Here is a 9548-nt window from a genome sequence, read left to right on the forward strand (position 1 = left end):
GAGATACTAGTCCAAGTATTGCTAGGCCAAGTAGAACAAAGACAATGCAATGTACTTCTGTCTACAAATTAACGTCTACCTCATTTGTTTCTACTTTCTCTATATACAGATTTTTAATGTTTATTTATTTTGAGAGAGAGAGAGAACAAACATGAGCAGGGGAGGGGCAGAGAGAGAGCAAGACAGAATCCCAAGCAGATGCCATGCTGTCAGCGCAGAACCCAATGTGGGGCTCGATCCTTCGAACTGTGAGATCATGTATACCTCCGCTGAAATCAACAGTCGAGCTACCCAGGCATCCCTCTATATATTTTTAACTTTTCCTCAAAAGCTCCAACATTTGTCACATGTCTATCAATATTTTCCATAAGCTCAAACACATCAGATACTGTTTTTTCCTGCAGCTGTACCTTCCCAAAACCCTTTGCTCTTACTTCTTTTTTACTCTGTTGGGGAATTCTTCGGACTGGCTACAAAGTTGTCACCTTGGGCTCTTCCTTAGCTCTTCTCTTTGAATTCTGCTTCTTGAATCTGATTTCTTTTTCATTGTTATGTAATAAGGCCAACTTGTAAACAAAAAAAGCTCATGAGAACTGAAGTTTTGGGTGGCTCAGCTGGTTAAGTGTCCAACTCTTGATTTCAGCTTAGGTCATGATCTCACATTTCAGGAGTCTGAACAGTGTGAAGCCTGCTTGGGATTCTCTCTCCCCTTTCTCTCTGCCCCTCCCCCATGCATGCATGTTCTTGTTCTCTCAAAATAAATAAATAAATGTTAAAGATAAAGAACGGAAATTTTGGAGTCACTTGTATGTCTAAAAATATCTTTATTCTAGACTCACATTTGATTGATAATTTGGCTGGGAATAAAATTATAGGTAGGAAATCTTTCCCACTGAAGACATGAAGACACAGCTTGATGCATTTCTTTTTTTTTTTATTTATTTATTTTTTTTAACGTTTATTTATTTTTGAGACAGAGACAGAGCATGAACGGGGGAGGGTCAGAGAGAGAGGGAGACACAGAATCTGAAACAGGCACCAGGCTCTGAGTGGTCAGCACAGAGCCCAACACGGGGCTTGAACTCACGGACCGCAAGATCATGACCTGAGCCGAAGTCGGACGCTTAACCGACTGAGCCACCCAGGCACCCCAGCATTTCTATCTTTCTATATTACTACTGGGATATGTAACGCCATTCTGATTGGTCCTTTGAATGTAACCTCTAGATACTCTTTCCAGAAGCTTTTAGTAAAGTCTCTCTATCCCCAGTTTACTGAAATTTCATAATCAAGTCTCTTGGTCTTTGTCTTTTTACTATTCTTTCAGCTTTTTCAATTTGCAAATCTATGACTTGGAAAATGCTTTGGATATTTTTTGGGTATCATTTCTTACTATTTTCTCTGTCCTCTCATATTTGTATTTCTATTAGTCTAATATTGAACCTCCTATCTTTAATTTTAAAAATTAGTTTTCTCCTATTTCCCTCATTTAATCTTTTTGTTCTAATTCCTAGGAAATTGCTTCAATTTTACCTACAATCCTTCCACTATTGTGGGTGGGGGCGATTAGAATACTTTTTATTTTTAAAGGTTATTTCTTGTTGAAAGATTTTCAAAATAACATCCTGTTCTTTTGAAGATGCAACATTCAATCATAGAGATTAAAACCCTTTTTGCTGTCCACCCCAGTTTTCTCCCCTTTGCTCTCTGCCTTGTCTCTTTTGTTTGGCCTCTCATTTTAGAGGTTTTCCTTAACAATCTGGTTATTCTTTGGCTGCACATTCCTATTAATGGCATTAAGAAGCTAAATGGAAGCTCATTGTGATTTCGAAGACCCACCAGTCTGTATGCAGATTTTCATTTAATTCCTTGGCTCCAAATCCCTATCCTCTTCATGCATCTGATGTTCCTGGGTCCAGAACCCTCAGCTTCCATTTTCTTGGAGAAAAAAATCCCCAGTTTCCTAGAGGGGGAAGAAGTAGTTTGCATGATTCAACCACTTCATATAAAACTTTAAAATATTACCTACTTTTTTTTTTTTTTTTTTTTTTAACATTACCTACTTTTAATCTCAAGCCTCATCCTTGTCTTTTTGGAGACATTTTGCTACCAATGTTGAGTCTCTGGGGAGGTTGTGCTGGGTAAACTCGCTTGCTTGTCTCTGCAGAAAACCCGGGGTATAACTTCTTCCATTTGGCTAAATTACTTAACACTCTTCTATCCATTTTGTATCTTCTAAAAAATAGATAAAATTTCTCAACTGTGGTGGTTTCTTCTTCTTCCACTCATTTTTGTCCCTGGGGTCTTATGCCTCTTTTTATTCCTTTATTGTAATTTGAGTACTATTTGAAGAGGAAAAGAAATACATGTACTCAGTCAAACCACCACGTTTGATAAAAATTCTAGTTTTGGATGTCTAGCATAAAATCATTAAGCACACTTACTAAACTTGTGGAGACCAAAAAACCCATCAGGATAAATAAGACCTTAGAATTACGATTCAATATGATTTCTAAAGGGCAGTGTCAAGAGGAAATTAAATAGGGGTAAGTTAAAAAATCTTGCATTTAGATTAGGCAATTACCAGTTACATAAATACAAAACAGGAAACCTCGCTTCACAAAAAACTTAGTTTCGGTTTATTATGAGTCATTTATGTAACTTACTGTGAAAAATTTTAAAAGAAAGACTGTATCTTAGGACACTAATGGGAAGCATAAGGACTATATCAAGCTAGAAAACCACCCTACTCTTTATTTTGAATGGTTATCAATAACTCTAATGTCACATTTGAGAAAGGAAACTAATTATCATTTAGAAGATGGATCCCAGGATACTGAGAGGCTCTAAAACTAAGTCTTAGGGAAAATGGTAAAAATGAGATGAATACTCAAAATCTTGAATGGAAGAACATTTACAGTTGCTATCAAATATCTTGAAGAACTGTCCCTTGGAATCAAGTAGTTCTAGATTATTCCAGATAGCCAACCTAGAAGAATGAAGGCAATTTGTATTAAAACAAACAAAGCTTAAGTAAATTTACAAAGCTATGAGCTCTCTCCATTACTGGCCAGCCCGCCTTCCCAATTTCAAGGATGTGTCACAGAGTAGATTCTCTCATTGAGAAGGAGCTTGAACTAGAGGAAATTAAGTTCTGTACCACTAAAAGAACCAGTAGAATTAAAGAAACCAAGAGATGAGGAAGGTCATTATACAATGATAAAGGGGTCAATTCATTAACAGGATATAACAATTGTAAATTTTTAGGCACCTAAATATATAAAGCAAACAGTAACAGAACTAAAGGGAGCAATAAACAGCAATATTCCTACTCTCACCAACAGACAGAACTGCCAGGCAGGGAATCAATAAGGAAACAGAAGATCTGACAACACTATAGACCAAATCGATCTTAGAGACATATACAGAACATTCCATCTAACAGCAGAATACACATTCTTCTCAAGTGCATACAAAACATTATCCAGGACAGAACGTTAGAGCACAAAACAAATCTCAACAAATTGAATTAAGAAGGACGTTATATCAAGTATCTTCCTTGATCACAATTGTATTCTGATGTGTGTTTTCCAACACTATCAAGCAATTCTCCAATCCTAGTAAACACTAACTGGGTATCCTACAAATTTAACTCAATTCTGACACTATCAGGAGATAGCATCATATCCCACAGGTTAAGGGCTTAGTCCTATAAGACTCCCCACTTCAGATGCCAACTGCGGACCTAGATTGTTACCTGTGCTCCTGACCAACTGGCTATAAATTGGTGGTCCCCATGATCCCCTCTTTAGGCTCAATTAATTTGCTAGAAAGGCTCACAGAACCCAAAGAAACATTAACTTACATTTGCCAGTTTATTATAAAGGACACAGATGAACAGCCAGATGAAGAGGTATATAGGATGAGGTCCAAAGGGTCCCGAGCACATTAAGAACTGGGGTGTGCAACGCTCTCTAAACCTCATGAGTTTTGAGTTTTTATGGAAGCTTCATTACGTGGGCATGATTGATTACATCACTGGCCATCTGTGAGTGATTCAACTCCCAGTCCCTCTCTCCTCCTCATAGGTGGGGCTGGGAGAATAGATGGTTGGGATTGAAAGTTCCAACCCTCTAGTCATGATTGGTTTCTTTGGCAACCAGCCTCCATCCTTAAAGGCTTACTAGAGGCTTTCCAAAAGTCACCTTATTAACATAAACTCAGGTGTGGTTGAAATGGGCTTGTTATGAATAACAACATGCCATTTCACCTTTATGGCTCTAAACTGAAGAAAAAAAATCAAATATTATAAAAAAAGATGTTTCCATTGCTCTTATCATTTAGGAAATTCCAAGGGCTTGGGGAGTTGTGAGCCAGGAATTGTGGGCAAAGATCACAACACTTATTCATTATAAAACATAATGTAACAAGAATGAAACTACAAATCAGTCACAGCAGGAAAACTGGAAATTTCACAAATGCATGCAAATTAAACAACATACTACTGAACAACCAATGGATCAAAGAAGAGATCAAAAAGGAAGTCAAAAAATATTTTGATACAAACAGAAATGGAAACACAACATAACAAAAGTACAGAACATAGTAAAAACAGTTCTAAGATGAAAGCTTATAATCATAACTACCTATATTTAAAAAAAGGGGTGCCTGGGTGGCTCAGTTGGTTAAACGTCCAACTCTTGGTTTCAGCTCAGGTCATGATCTCACAGTTCGTGAGTTCAAGCCCCACATCGGGCTCTGTGCTGACAGTGTGGAACTTGCTTGGGATTCTCTCTTTCCCTCTCTCTCTGCCCCTCCCCAGCTTGCTCTCTCTCAAAAAAATAAACATCTCAAAAAAAAGATCTCAAATAAGCAAGCAAAGATTATACCTGAAGAAACCAGAAAAAGAAAAAACTAAGCCCAAAGTTAGTAGAGGGAAGTAATAAAGATTAGAGCAGAAATGCATGAAATAAAACAAACCAGTAAGGGTGTCTGGGTGGCTTAGTCAGTTAAGCATCCGACTCTTTTCAGCTCAGGTCATGATCTCAGTTTGTGAGTTCGAGCCCTGCATCGGATTAAGGATTCTGTCTCTCTCTCTGCCCCTCCCCTGCTTGCAAGCAACTTAAAAAAAAAAAAAAAAATAGAAAAGATAAACAAAACTAAGAGCTGGTTCTTTGAAAGGATAAACAAAACTGACAAACCTAGACTAACCACGGGGAAAAAAGAGGACTCAAATAAATAAAATTATAAATGAAAGAGGAAACATTACAAACGATACCAAAGGAATACAAAGGACCACAAGAGACCACTATGAACAATTATACCCTGACAAACTAGAATACCTAAAAGAAATGGATAAATTCCTAGAAACATGACAACCTACTGTTAAAGTAATTAAACAAGAAGGCCATTAGACTGAGGTGGCTCTAATGCCTTGGTATGGAAACCAAAACCTCTGTAGCCTCTGTATGCAAACCTGAAGCCAGAGTCAATGCACTGGAATCTGGGGGAAAAAAAAAAAAAAAATCAAACATAAGAACAATCTCAAATAAGGCAACCATTTAAGAGATAGCCAAATAATTTCTTTAATTTCCTTCTGCATCTTATCTATAAAAACCTTTCCCCTGGTCCTATGGGTGGAGCACACCTAAAACATCATCTGGGTTGGCACTGTGCGATTTGAAGCAATGTTTGCTCAAATAAATTATTCAAAATTTTAATGTGCGTCAGTTTATTTTTTTTTTAACACTTCCATGACTAAATCATGAAAAAGTAGAAAATCTGAACATACTAGTAACTACTAAGGAGACTGAATGAGTATCTAAAAACCTCCACCAAAATAAAAGCCCAAGACCAGATGATTTCCAGGAAGCATTTAAAGAAGAATCAATGCCAATCCTTTTCAAACTCTTCCCAACAAATTGAAGAAGAAAAAAGAATCACCCAAACCATCTCATGAAGTCAGTACTACCTGGTTATCAAAGCCAGAAAAGAAAACTATAGGCCAATATCCCTGATGAATCTAGATACAAAAATTCTCATCAAAATAATAGCAAACCGAGTTCAATAGCACATTAAAAGAATCATACACAATGATCAAGTGGGATTTATCCCTGGGATGCAATGATAGTTCAGCACACCATCAGTCAGTGTGAGATACCACACTAATATGCCACATTAATTAAAGATAAAAATATCAATCTCACGGGGCGCCTGGGTGGCTCAGTCGGTTGAGCATCCGACTTCGGCTCAGGTCACGATCTCACGGCTCATGAGTTCAAGCCCCGCATCGGGCTCTGTGCTGACAGCTCGGAGCCTAGAGCCTGCTTCATATTCTGGGTCTCCCTCTCTCTCTCTCTCTGCTCTCTCCTGCTCATGCTATCTCTCTCTGTCTCTCAAAAATAAATAAAATAAAATAAAAAAAATTAAAAAAAAATATCAATCTCAACAAATACAGAAAAAATATTTGATAAAATTTAACATCCTTTCATTATAAAAACTGTCGACAAATTGGATATAGAAGAAATATACTTCAACATAATAAAGGCCATATATGGCAAGCCCAGAGCTAACATCACACTCAACAGTGAACAACTGAAAGCTTTTCCTCTAAAATAAAAAACAAGGGGTGCCTGGGTGACTGTCAGTTAAGCATCTGACTTTGGCTCAGGTTATCACCTCACAGTTTGTGGGTTCAAGTCCCACATCTGTTGTCAGCACAGAGCCTGCTTTGGATTCTCTATCCCCCTCCCCCCCATTTGTTCTCTCTTGAAATAAATAATACATAAAACTTTAAGAAATAATAAAATAAAAACAAGACAAGGGTGACCATTCTCATCACTCCTATTCAGCACAGTATTAGAAGTCCTAACCAGAGCAATTAAGCAAGAAAAAGAAATAAAAGGCATACAAATCAGAAGGAAGAAGTAAGTGTCTGCTTGCAGATGACATGATCCTATATATAGAAAATCTTAAAAATTCCACCACAAAACTATTAGAACTAAATAAATAAATTCACTGAAGTTGCAGGTTACAAAATCAATATACAAAAATCAACTGCATTTTTTAAATAAGTTCAGTTATTTGGAGAGAGAGAGAGCACACATGAGGATGAGTAGGGGAGGGGCAGAAAGAGAGGGAGAGACTTGGGGCTGGATCTCACAAACCATGAGATCATGACCCGAGCCAAAACCAAGAGTTGAATGCTTAACTGACTGAGTCACCCAGGTTCCTCAATTGCATTTCTATACACTAACAACAAACTACCTGAAAAATAAAGAAAACAACCCCATTTACAACATCAAAAATAATATTTAGCAATAAATTTAATCAAGGAGGTAAAAGACCTATCTGTACACTAAAAACTATAAGACATTGATGAAAAAAACTGAAGCCACAGATAGAAAGATGTCCCCTGTTCACGTATTGTAAGAATTAATCATATTAAAATGTCCATACTACCCAAAGTGTTCTATAGATTCAGTGCAATCCCTGTCAAAATTGCAATGGCATTCTCTCACAGAACTAGAAAAAAATAATCCTAAAATTCATATGGGACTATAAAAGACCCCAAACAGCCAAAGCAATCTTGAGAAAGAACAAAGCTGGAGTCATCACACTTCCTGATTTGAAACTGCATTACAAAGTTACAGTAATCAAAACAGCATGCTATTGGCATAAAAACAGACACATACACCAACAGAACAGATCAAGACCCCAGAAATAAACCCACAGATATATGGTCAACTAATATTTGAAAAGGGACCCAAAAATACTTGGGGAAAAGATAGTCTCTTCAATAAATGGTGCTGGGAAAACTGGATGTTCATATGCAAAAGAATGAAGCTGGACATGTATCTTACACCCGTGAGAAAAATTAACTCAAAATGGACTAAAGACTGAAATAAACCTAACACCCAAAACTGTGAAATTCCTAGAAGAAAATATAGTGAAAATACTCCTTGACATTGGATCTTGGCAATGATTTTTTTGATATGACACCAGAAGTACAAGCAAGGAAGGTAAAAATTAACAAGTGGGACTACATCAAACTAAAAAGCTTCCAAGGGCATCTGACTAGTTCAGTCGGTAGATCATGTGACTCTTGATCTCAGGGTCATGAGTTCAAGTCCTACCTTGGGCTGGCATAGAGCTTACTTAATAAAAAAAATTTTTTAAATAAAAAATAGCTTCTATATGGCAAAGGAAATGATCAGCAAAATGAAAAAGCAAACTACAGAATGGGAAAAATTTTTGCAAACCATCTATCTGATAAAAGGGCTAATATCCCAAATATATACTCATACAACAATAGCCAAAAGCCAAGTAACCCAAATAAAAAATGGGCAAAGGACCCGAATAGACATTTTTCCAAAGAAGATATATAAATGGCCAGCAGGTACATTAAAAGGTGTTCAACATCACTAATGATCAAGAAAATGCAAATCTAAACCACAATGAGATATCTCTCATACTTGTTTCAATGGCTATTATTAGAAAGACATGAGACAGTAAGTGCTGGTGAGGGTGTGAAAAAAAGGAAATCCTTGTGTACTCTTGGTGGAAATGTAAACTGGTACAGCCACTATGGAAAACAGTATGGAGGTTCCTCGAAAACTTGAAAATAAAACTACCCTATAATCTTTAATCCTACTTCTGGGTGTGTGTGCGCGCGCACACACGCACACACACACAGGAATATTATTCAGCCATAAAAAGGAAATCCTGCCTTTTTAACAACATGGATGAGCATGCTAAGTAAAATGAGTCAGAGAAAGATAAATACTGTATAACCTACTTATATGTGGTGGTTGCCAGGGTCTTGAAGGGTGGGGGAAATTGGTAAAGGTGATCAAGGGTTACAAATTTCCTTACAAGATGAGTAAGTTCTGTAAATCTAATGTATAGCATGTTATATAGTTAACATTACTGTACTGTATACTTGAAAGTCGTTAAGAGAGTAGATCTTAAATGTTTTCACCACACACAAAAATTAACTCTGTGAGGTGATGGATGTGTTAACTAACCTTATTGTTGTAATCATTCTGCAAAATATACATATACCAAATCATCACACTGTATGCCTGAAACTTACACATTTACATGTCAACTTTATCTCAATAAAGCTGGAAATTAAAAAAAAAGAAACAAAAAGAGACCCAACAGAAATAAAGAAATGTAATTTACCTGAGGATTACAGAATGTACTAAAATATAGGCTTATATTTATGGTTATTTTTCTTAAGCATAAATGAAGAATCTAAATTAAAATCAATGACAGGCCAGTATCATTACTATATGTATGATCAAAGTAGGACTTAACCTAGATCATAAGCTTGATGACTCTGTTCTTTGTCAGTATACTTGATCCTATCTCCCCAAACCAGTGGTGATTCCAAGGCAAAATGAAGAAAATGAGGATGAGATTTTCCACAAATCTACATGCATTCCATTGTTAAATGTTGGGATATCCTTCATATTTTTTAAAGACATTTCTTTTTTTTTTTTCAACGTTTTTTTTTTTCAACGTTTTTTTTTTTTTTTTTTTTT

At 36.5% G+C, this 9548-nt stretch overlaps 1 protein-coding gene across 3 annotated transcripts in view; it reads right to left on the reverse strand.

Annotated features, from left to right (window-relative positions):
- The window catches only part of FBXL20 (F-box and leucine rich repeat protein 20), a 95850-nt gene that overhangs the window by 59709 nt on the left and 26593 nt on the right, over positions 1-9548 (reverse strand). Inside the window, exon 2 of one of the 3 annotated variants that reach the window (XM_049635922.1) lies at positions 1840-1963. The exons of 1 other annotated variant lie outside the window; for it this stretch is intronic. The gene's annotated coding sequence lies outside the window, so the exon portion shown is untranslated. Of the gene's footprint in view, positions 1-1839; positions 4545-9548 lie in introns of those variants that run through there. One more of the 3 variants, XM_049635923.1, reaches the window with a different exon arrangement.

The sequence above is a fragment of the Panthera uncia genome, chromosome E1, assembly GCF_023721935.1.
Source record: "Panthera uncia isolate 11264 chromosome E1, Puncia_PCG_1.0, whole genome shotgun sequence".
NCBI lineage: Eukaryota > Metazoa > Chordata > Mammalia > Carnivora > Felidae > Panthera > Panthera uncia.